The 11,059-nt window shown below is 38.0% G+C and overlaps 1 long non-coding RNA gene across 1 annotated transcript; it reads left to right on the plus strand.

Annotated features, from left to right (window-relative positions):
* The first annotated feature begins 36 nt into the window (after window positions 1–36).
* On the plus strand, window positions 37–7,117 carry LOC137765811 (uncharacterized). The gene is made up of 4 exons (XR_011074256.1): window positions 37–114; window positions 3,617–3,788; window positions 4,271–4,352; window positions 7,028–7,117. It is a non-coding gene; the product is annotated as an uncharacterized lncRNA (long non-coding RNA).
* Window positions 7,118–11,059: the final 3,942 nt, after the last annotated feature.

The raw sequence follows: 11,059 nt of genomic DNA on the forward strand, positions 1-11,059 counted from the left end.
CACTTCAGCTGCTGCCCGCTCTCCCGCTTGCAGCGTCCCGGTGTGGCGAATCATGCGAGGCTTGAGGTGGTAGCAGTGCGTAGGAGACTGCAGGCGGTGTCAGATGGCTTCCAGGTGCGGGTTCCGTGCTGAATGCTGACAGAGATGAGCCTTACTTAGCGCTCTTTTTGCCCCGGAGAAGCTGGAAGTAGGGGGGTCCCCAGAATCCTAGGACAAGCGTGGGTCGTCCTGGAACCAGTTGATTTACGACCATCCCCTTGCTGTCTGTATCAAGGCATACATAAGTGCAGGGGCTGGTGATAATGCTGAGGTCCGAGCCCCGGTGGTATTTGTCTCGGGAGTTCACACTCGTTTGGGCCCTGACTCGCTCAGCGGTCTCTCCGACGTCGCCCACGCAGCCCCCTGCCGGACCCGAGGCGCTCACTGCGGCCCTGAGCCGCAGGCTCTGACCACCAGGTGTGGGTCTCCAGGGATCCGGTTTCTAGGCTTGAGAGTGGCGGGGGAGGAAGGGAATGGGGAGCAGCTCCCTTAAGGCACCATATTTTATTTAATGTTCTTGGCTGGAAACATGAAAAAAGAAATCCATACACATTTGTTGTATACCGGTTTAAATGTCGGCAGCTCTATTTCTTTAATATCTCAATTTCTTGTAATTGCTCAAGAAAAATGTATGGCTACACTGTGAACCTATTAGAATGCTACATACCTGTACATTGGTATTCACTGTGGAAAAAAGCTCCATATTATGTAAAAGGAAAAGCATAATGAATTATTTCAAGAATCCTTCTGTGTATAAGCGTAAATATGGGAAATACTGTCTTTGGATCAAGACCTTGAGTTCATCGTTCATTTTGTGAGTGTGTGTGTGTGTGTGTGTGTCTTCCTCTTTCTGTGTGTACACATCTCTGTTTAATATATTATTTTGCTATTTGGAATCTTAATTTTACTTTGAACTTTTTTCTCCCAATCTATTAGTGCTTTAAGCAGCACTGCCTTCCACAGGATGAAAATCATAGTACTTTTTTACAAAGATGTGATTTATGATAGGAAGACACCGCAATAATAGTATCGGTATTATCAGTCACCTCTGGCTTTAAGAATCATGTCTCAAGGATTTTTAAATATTTGGGGTAGTCAGACTTTCCTTCCCCATTTCTCCCCCTCTTGAGACATCAAAGCCCTCAGGGCCACTGATCATCCCGCTGTTGCTGCTAAAATTCAGCTAAGAGTCTGCTCATGAAAACTTTCTCGGAATAACATAGTAGTATGCAAGGTATAAGTATCTTACTCCTTCTCAAGTTATTTGAGATATTGTGGGAAGGTGAAGAAGTAAGGAAACAGGAAAAAAAAAAAAAAACATAAGCAGGAAACAGCCTCTGCCCCCAAGTCCCGGCCTTTCTTGGGGTAAGCTCTATAGCAAAAAGGCGGTTTGCCCTGGCTGCCTGTTGTAATGAATAGCACTGAGCTGTGCTTGAGTGCCTGAGAGGCAATAAGCTGTGATGTGTCTAGTGATCGTATTCCTCCCTGCTGCAGTCACCCTTGTTTTATTACTCCCACACAATCCCCCCCACTGACCCAATTGTAACAGTTGGGAAAATGCCAAAATACTTAGCAACCATATGGAAGACCCTCCAAAAGTGCACAGCAGGAGCTAAAGACAGGGCTTCCTCATTACAATAAAGACAAAATAGAAATATGCAGTATTTAAGCTGAGCACTCAAATAGTTTTAATTCTCCCCTGGTTTGAAGCAGGCTGATATGCAGCTGATAAGCAAACTGACATCCATTCTGATTAGTTGCTGGCCAAACTACTGGTTTATATTTTGTAGATCACTCCTTATTGAAGGGCATGTACACTTAAATATAACTGAGATTTAGGACACCAAGGTGCCATAAATTAGAATACAATGGTATTTTTCATTTGTTCAAAATCACCGTCATCGCATACAAACTCACTGAATCAACAAGACATATATATAAGCATAGTGGATAGAGAAGATGTTTTAATGTTATTCTTTTTAAACCTCATTAAGAAATAATGAACTAATATCCTATGGTCATTATGACCCAATACTAGTCTTCCAAACTGCTCAGGCAGTGAAAAATATATTTGTTATATACCTAATGACACATACCATGTTTTGTGTGAAGAAACAAATACAGTCCCACCATCATTTTCTCTTATCCACCTTCCTACCAGGTTTTTCATCTTTTATCATTTACTTGTTACTCTCTGACACGAATTCCAATATGTGGGATTTTTTTCCCACACGAAGCCATTCTCCAACACCAGCTGGGTGTCCTACGACTCAACTCAATTCCAACACCGTCTACTCAGAGATATAGCATCAGATCCACAGCATAAGGGCTCAGTCCCAAAAGATCATCCTCACTTCAGGTGCCAGTCGCAAGTCCAGGTTGTTACCTGTGCTTCTGACCAACCATCCATAAATCAGAGGTTCCTATGACCCCCCTCCTTGGGTTTAATTAATTTGTTAGATTATCTTACAGAACTCGGGAAACCAGTTTATTCACTAGACTACCAGTTTATTACAAAGGATATTAAAGGAATCCACAGCCAGATGAAGAGATACATAGGGCCAGGTCCTGAATGCAGGTTCTTTTGTCTCCATGGAGTTTGGGACCCAGGCACAGTGGCATGTGGATGTGTTCTGGTTCACCAACCTGGAAGTTCCCTAAACCCAGACCTTTTGGGTTTTTATGGAGCCTTCCTTACATAGGCATGGTTGATTAAATCATTGACCCATGGTGACTGAACTCAATCTCTAGCCCCTTTCCCCTCTCCAGAGGTTGGAGGAAGGAGACTGCAAGTTCCAACCCTTTATTCACATGGTTGTTTCCCTTCATGACCAGCCCCCATCCTTAGAGGCTTTCCAAAATCACCTTATTAACATAAACTCAGGTGTGTTTGAAAGGTGTTATGAATGTCAACATACATTTATTGCTCTTATCACTTATGAATTCGCAAGAGTTTTAGGAGCTTTGTGCGAGAAATGAGGAGGAAGACCAAATGTATATTTCTTCTTTATAAATCATAATAGCACACTTGTCCATCACAGAGGAACAGGCTTTAGCTCGGTATAAGAAAAAGAGCTTTTAAAAGCAGAGCTTCTCTAAAATAGGATGGGTGCTGTGTGAGATAGTGAGTTCCTTGTCACAGAAGTGTTCAAGCAGGAGCAGGTTATTGTAGAAAGAATTCCTTTGAAGAATCCAAGGTTTGGTGAGAAGGTTTCTAAGGTTCCTTTAAATTTTGGAATTTTATTATGAATAAAATATAGCTCAGGCCAAATATCTTGGCGTATGGTGTCCCATATGCTACAGGTAATACCATCAAATCTTATTGGCTTCACCTTTAAAGATATGGTAAAGCCAAAAAAATATAGCATTTTATGCTGGAGAGAGTGTGAAGAAAAGGGAACCCTCTTGCACTGTTGGTGGGAATGTAAATTGATACAGCCACTATGGAGAACAGTATGGAGGTTCCTCAAAAAACTAAAAATAGAACTACCATACAACCCAGCAATCCCACTACTGGGCATATACCCTGAGAAAACCATAATTCAAAAAGAGTCATGTACCACAATGTTCATTGCAGCTCTATTTACAATAGCCAGGACATGGAAGCAACCTGAGTGTCCACTGACAGATGAATGGATAAAGAAGATGTGGCACATATCTACAATGGAATATTACTCAGCCATAAAAGGAAACGAAACTGAGTTATTTGTGGTGAGGTGGATGGACCTGAGACTGTCATACACAGTGAAGTAAGTCAGAAAGAGAAAAACAAATACTGTATGCTAACAGAGATATATGGAATCTAAAAAAAAAAAAAAAGGTTCTGAAGAACCTAGGGTCAGGACAGGAATAAAGCCGCAGACGTAGAGAATGGACTTGAGGACACGGGGAGGGGGAAGGGTAAGCTGGGACAAAGTGCGAGAGCGGCATGGACATATATACACTACCAATTGTAAAATAGATAGCTAGTGGGAAGCAGCCGCATAGCACAGGGAGATCAGCTCGGTGCTTTTTGTCCACTTAGAGGGGTGGGATAGGGAGGGTGGGAGGGAGACGCAAGAGAGAGGAGATATGGGGATATATGTTATGTATAGCTGATTCACTTTGTTATGCAGTAGAAACTAACACACCATTGTAAAGCAATTATACTCCAATAAAGTTGTTTAAAAAAAAAATAGCATTTTACCATTCTGAATCATCCCAATACAGGTAACCTTCATCTTTCTTCTAGATCATTACCATCTATGTCGGGGTTCCCCAACCCCTGGGGTACCAGTCCACGGCCTGTTAGGAACCAGGCCACACAGCAGGAGGTGAGCGGCTGGGATCCCGAACCATCCCCTCCCCCACACCCCCGTCCATGGAAAAATTGTCTTCCACAAAACCGATCCCTGGTGCCAAAAAGGTTGGAGACCGCTGATCTATGTTATTTTTCTGCTTCCATCCTTACCTCACTCTTCTTTTGTCACAATATAGAGACAGAGTGGTCCTGTTAAAATGTGAATCAGAGCATCCTGATGATGCTCATCTGTTTCTCAGAAAGAGATCAACATAATCTCAATACTTATGTCTGGACCACACATACATATGTGAATGCGTACATACACACACACACACACACACACACACACACACACACACACCCGTTTTACAGATTGAACTTCTGTTATTCATTCGTTATATGTTCAAAATTTTACCATCCAGGTTGCCCTCCTAATTATTTCCCTTCATTATGAGTCACTCACATGGAACGTAATTGTTTACATGCGATCCTAAAATTATGCCATCTATTACCTCCCTTGTTCTGTACATGGAATTTCTGATAGCACTCTCTTCGATTGCATTACCATTTTTGACTGTCATGTTCTTTGAAATGCGTCACACTTTTAGTCAAGTAAAACTTTTAGCATTTTTTAAAAATATGAATTCCTACTCAGTCCACTCATCCTATTCTTGATTATGGATAATATTAACCCAAATACAAAAGTTTTCATGCATCACTAGAGACATCCATTCATCTTTGTATTGATTCATTGATTCATTTATAATTTGAGGCATTGTAGCTATCTATGAATCTATTTATACAAAATCATCAAGATTTTATTTAATTTTCATTTTTAAGATCATTTTGAAGATTTTTGTCATCTTTATTAAGACAGAAAAACTTCTGCTGATATCAAGGTACAATATGCCTGTTATATCACATTTTATCAGTTATAACAACCATAAAGATAAAAAAGATGAGTTGAGTTTGGCGTAATTTATTCCAGAGGAAACAACATTCACTCCACATGATCAACAATTTGTTTTTCGAGTATTAATAAAACATAATTTAATAATCTATTTAAGAGTGTTTTCTGAAGTATTTTATAACATAATTTCCTCTTTGAGAACCAGAATATTTGCCATTCTCCAGTCTTTTGCTGTCATAGGCTATAATTTTAATGGACACCCTCTTTTACTCGTTTGGCTGTTATACAACATCACGGTTGAGAGTGCTGACTTTGGACATAGACTGCCCAGGTCTATAACCAGCTCAGCCACTTTCTAGCTATCAGACATGGGGCAAGTCATTGAACCTCTCCATGTCCATTTCATCACATGTAAAATAGGGATAATATTAGTACTACCTTCAAATGGCTGTTGAAAGAATTAAATGAGCTAATATATGTAAATACTCAGAGTAGTGCCTAACACATATTAAGCACTATAAGATATTGGGTCTCTGTGTTAATATTCCTAGATCTTACCTTTCCATGTTTCCTCAAGAGTAATCACTTCACTCTGAAATTCACTAATCTGTAATAGAGAAAATATAAATCTTCGATTTGTGTTTTCTGATTCTGATCCTGGTTACCTTCACTCTATCAGTCACCCCACTTCATTTATCCCCCAATTAGCCAATTTCCTTCTCCTTAATTAAAAACAATCTGTTTTTCTTGTCCTTGATTCTATTATATTTATAGAAGTTGCCTTGTTACAGGAATATGTGTCTAACATTGGTATTTATTATATTGGGCGGATCCATTGCAGGTTTGTTTGTGTTCGTCTTTTCTCCCCAGCGTCCCATCCTAAGCTCCTTGGATCCAGAGAGACTATCTTGTCATATGCTTCAATCATTTCCTGTTGGAATATAAATATATCAATATTTAGTCAAAACTTAATAATGCAGTAGCATCTTTTATTACCTATGTTTCTGTATTTTTAATGCCAAAGGGACAGAATGTGTATTTAGTACATTTGTATTAACTTGACCTACTCAGTTTCGAGGCTTTATATATATCTGAAAGCAGCCACCATTATCCATCCCCATAAACAACATAGATCTAGACAGCCTGGTTCTGAGTCAATAAATAACCCAAGGATTAATGTGGATAACCCCTTTTTTGTTTCCTGTTTCACTTAGATTCAAATTTGAGCAGACCATAAGCTGTTTTGCTATTTCACTAACTACCTTACACAATACATTCTGCCTTATATTTAATAATGCTACAGTACAGAATATACACACTATATTCTTACACACTATATCTTGCCTTATATTTAATAATGCTATGGTAAAATAACATGTCAACTTATGTAGCATTAAAAATTTTTTTAGAGACAGAAACTTAGGACAGAAAGAGTCATTGGCAAAGTTAAAAAATCTCTTATTTCTTAAGAGATGTAAACAGTTGAGAGAAATAAAAAAGCTTTGCAAAGTCATATAGCTAACAAGGTGTTGAGTCAGAAAATGTGACGACAGACTCCTTTGGTGAGTTCCTACTTCATAGTCAATGATGCTGACTCTGTTTGTCAATTACCATGTGACTGTGACTGAGTAGGTTGTGTGTGCTCAGGGGGCAGGACACCAAAGAGTGTGGACTGTCTAAGGTTGCTACTTCCCACATTTGCTCACGGAGAAAGACAAGGTTTGATTTCAGGGCAAGGTAAGTTAGAGAAGGACCTCCTGTTTTACCTTTACTTCCTGGTTCCAATCTCTTGTCAGGGCTCAACATCTACACGTGGATCCCCCTCAATCAACTTCTCCAAATTCAGCACAGAAGAGGCAGCACTTACTCCACCTGATTAAACAAAGGACAACATTCAAATGAGATTATCTCAAACACATAGATAATTTTTGTCCATCTCAAGCCAAATAACGTGTGCAACATTTTCCCATATTTTAGCATGTTCACCATGTTTTGGCATTAAAATTTCAAATTTTTCCTATAATTACTGCCTCCATGCTTTTATGGTTCTAGAAATTCACCTCATTTTTCTCTTTGTCAAATCTTGCTTTTAAAAATATCTGCCATAAAGAATGAGTCAAACAAGTCCGACATTTAGTCAATGAAAAGCTAAATGAGTAGCCTAAATGTGTATGGCTGCACATCATCGGTTTTATAATCAAAAAGAGTTCGTGTGTTATTTGGAATATGTAACAACATGATCCTTTTTGAAAAATAAACTAAACTTTGCCCTGAATTTCTCACAGTGTTGATGGAGTTGCACATGAGTAAATCAAGACAGGATTTGTGCCCCCTAGCACAACACAGCATATGTATATATTGGTGGGAGTATTCTTGGTGCTTTCTCACATCGACTGTAGCAGATTTCTAGGAAAGGGAGTAAAAGACATTTGGACAAATCCTGACATGGGATTTTTCATTGGAACAGACTTGGTTTAATACTTTGTTCCAAATTCTTCTTTATGGATATAGTGCATTTGTATTTAATCAAATTTTATTTAATTGACATTTAATTTTGGTCTCAAGCTGCATTCATAGTGTTGACAATCAACATATTTAAATATTTAAATGACTGACTGCCTTTTTCTTTTATCTTCCACATATGTCTGGCAAAAAAGGTTTTAATAAACATTTATTACATCAAGTCAACAATATTCAATCAACATTTAGCTTATAATTTAAATACATTTCAAAAATGCATATTGGAGTAATGCCACTCAATTGTATTGTAAGAAAGACAAATTAGGTAGAACTAGACCAGAATGCTCAATAATTTATTCAGTCATTTATTTCTTCATTTGTTCATTCACTTATGCTAGAATTTTAGAGGTGAGAGGGATCTTAAAAGTCATCCATTACAAGCTCTTCATTTTACAAATAGATATCAGGACCCCATAACGAAGAATTGCTGAAGCTCACTGTTGGTCAGTGGGAGTTCTACAAGGAACCCCAGTGACTCAGGTCTCAAGTCAATGCTTGTCCTGTCCTATAGATCTGTCTTAATAAAGAAGCAGAAAATAAAGAAGAAGAATAAAGAGACAATCTGGAAGGCAGTGTCTGAGAAATCTGCAGGCATTGTTGACACATTTACACATTTTGGCTTATGAAGAAATAACAGAATGTTCCCACCACTTTCAGTGCCCAGGATATAATTCATGTAGCTCATTGAAACAGGTTGTGTAAATATGAGAGGCCAGCCTTTTGGATAAATTCCCCATTCTCTTAGGTACATTTGAGCTAGGAATTTTTTCTTTCAGCAAATTATTTCTGCCATTCAAAACTGAGATTCAGGAGAGCACTCATAAATATTTTTATAAGTATATTCTGATTTTAATGAAGATAGAAAATTATTTTAGATCAGAAGCATAAATGTCAAATTTGAGATCAATCAGTCCCTGAAAAGAATGATGCCAAAATGGGATTGTGATTATGGAAACGGGATTTTCTGAAGCCCTATCTACAATCTGCTAAAGAAATTAGAAAGTGATGAAGGCAATTCCCATGAACAAGTCAGGATGTACACATGTACCCAGCTCATCTTTTAATTTCTAAGCCATCAGAAAGAGTTCTTAAGTCTCACAGTTCCCTCAAACCCAATGTAAGGTTATCCAGGTTAGGGTGGTGAAATAGAGATTGGGAGAAAGTACTAGTATTTCTGTGGGACACATTCTGCATAGAAGAAGCAAAAGGCACAAAAATAAAAAGTGCGGACATTTTTACGAAGGTTCTTCCAGAATATGGTTTAAAATTGAAAAATAAATTACAAAAAGTTTTATGTCAAAAGAATGCCAAATGACAAGGAAGACCTTTCCAAAATCAAGTCAGAAATGTCGGTCAGATAACTTATATGAATACAAATATAAATTATGCTTAATCTTAGTCATTTTAGTAATATCTGACATTACAAGAGAGGGCAGTTTCTTTTTCTACATTTTGCTCATAACCCATTACGTAGTGAAGCAGATCTAAGCACAGGGTTGTGTTACCAGGGGAGGTTGGGGACCCTCCCTGTGGGGGTCATAAATATAGTTTTCCATCTGCTGGAAACTGTTTAGGTGAAGCACGCCTGAAGTCAGGGGCTGGATCAGATGATCTCTGGGGGTCTCTTCCAGCCTTTTGAGTCTTTGAGAGAAATTTCTAATCAGCATGCTAATGAGTACTTTAAATTTGTATTCTGGTTTCCTTGAAGATAATTACCAGAAACACTAAGCAGAGAATAGCATTTCTAAATGCCTGTTTAAAAGAAGCAGAGAAAGAAGAAAGAAAAAAAGGATTCTGTTTAAAAAGAAAAAAAAAAAGGTAATAAAATGTGACCCACTTGATGTCAGAGAAGGCAATTACCTGAGAAGATAGTATGGTTCAGTGGTCTTGTTAACGTCTGAGAAAGTCCAAGGTTGCTGGATCTTTTCCTTGTTCTTATGATGTCTTGCTGGGTGACCCAGGGCAAGTCACTTGACCTTAGTTTCCTCATCTGAAAACGCAAGACCCCAGGAGTTGTGCTTGATTACCTGACTAATATCAAGCTACAGGAATTAAATGAAGAATGGAATTTCATTTTGGGCTTCATCACTGCTGCAGAGATGACAGATGGGAATCATATGAATGAGGTTAGCCCCTGCGCTTCACTAACTGACAGAAAAAAAGTCTGAATGACATGGATGGTAAACTACACTTTGAAAATCCTTTAAGAAATCTTAATTTGGATATTATATGGATGATAAGTACAGCAAAGATGTATTTTGATTTCTACCTTATGGAAAATCAACTGTAATATTATTCTATATGTTCTAATTTAGTTACTCCAAAATTGGCCCCAGAAAAAAAGGAATGGGAGAAATACATACATTAGGCCAATATCTTTTCTTCCCATACCTAGTCTTTAGAGGGGAAAAAAACTTTTTTATTAATATTAATGTATAGCTGCTTTATAAATAAGACCAAAAATGTATCAGTCCAAATTATTTTCCTCCTTATGCACTCCTTTTCTTTACCAGTAGTAAAATAAGTTTAATCTGAATTTTCATATGTTTCTGGCACAAAACATCGTTTGCCTTGGGTGACTAAGCTGGCAGGTTTCCAAACCTGGTACATAGGGTTAAATGCTTAGCTCCATGTTATTTCCAACAACACATTTCTCCCACCAGAGACCACTGCTTGTTTTAACAAACATGCCCCAAACAAGAAATCAAATGAGGAAAGAATTAAACTTATGCCTAACACAGAAGATAATGATTTCCAAAATCAGCTAAAACTTATCTCTGAGTACTACTGATAACCATTATCTACATTTTAATAAACAATATATTCCCATCACAGTGAAAGAACCAAACCCATTCTGAAAAAGTAGTTGGCATTTATAAAGATTGCAATTATATGCAGCCTTTTGTTCACGAACAATAAAGAGAGGGCAGGGATATCACAGGAAATACTGTTCTACATGAGGTTTGGGGAATCATAAATTCTGGTTCCGACTCTGTTATTCAGGTTTTAGATGGCATTATACCTTAGTTCCCACCATCTGTACGGTATGAATAATCATATTTCTCTAACTCATAGGTGTATTGTAAAGAATAGACAGTAAAAAGTAACTCTGAACATATAACCATTCTCAGAGCCCAGATGATAAGGAAAATAAATGGTTAAGAGATACAAAGTAAGTGGGTTGAACTTTCTAATAAAACTCTGAGAGTCACATTTAACCCAATAACAAATATATATTCTAACAGTGTTTACCTACCAAAATTTTTATATGGCTCAATTTTATCTACAAAATGTGCATGATTTGGACT

The sequence above is a fragment of the Eschrichtius robustus genome, chromosome 6 (assembly GCF_028021215.1).
Source record: "Eschrichtius robustus isolate mEscRob2 chromosome 6, mEscRob2.pri, whole genome shotgun sequence".
Lineage (NCBI taxonomy): Eukaryota > Metazoa > Chordata > Mammalia > Artiodactyla > Eschrichtiidae > Eschrichtius > Eschrichtius robustus.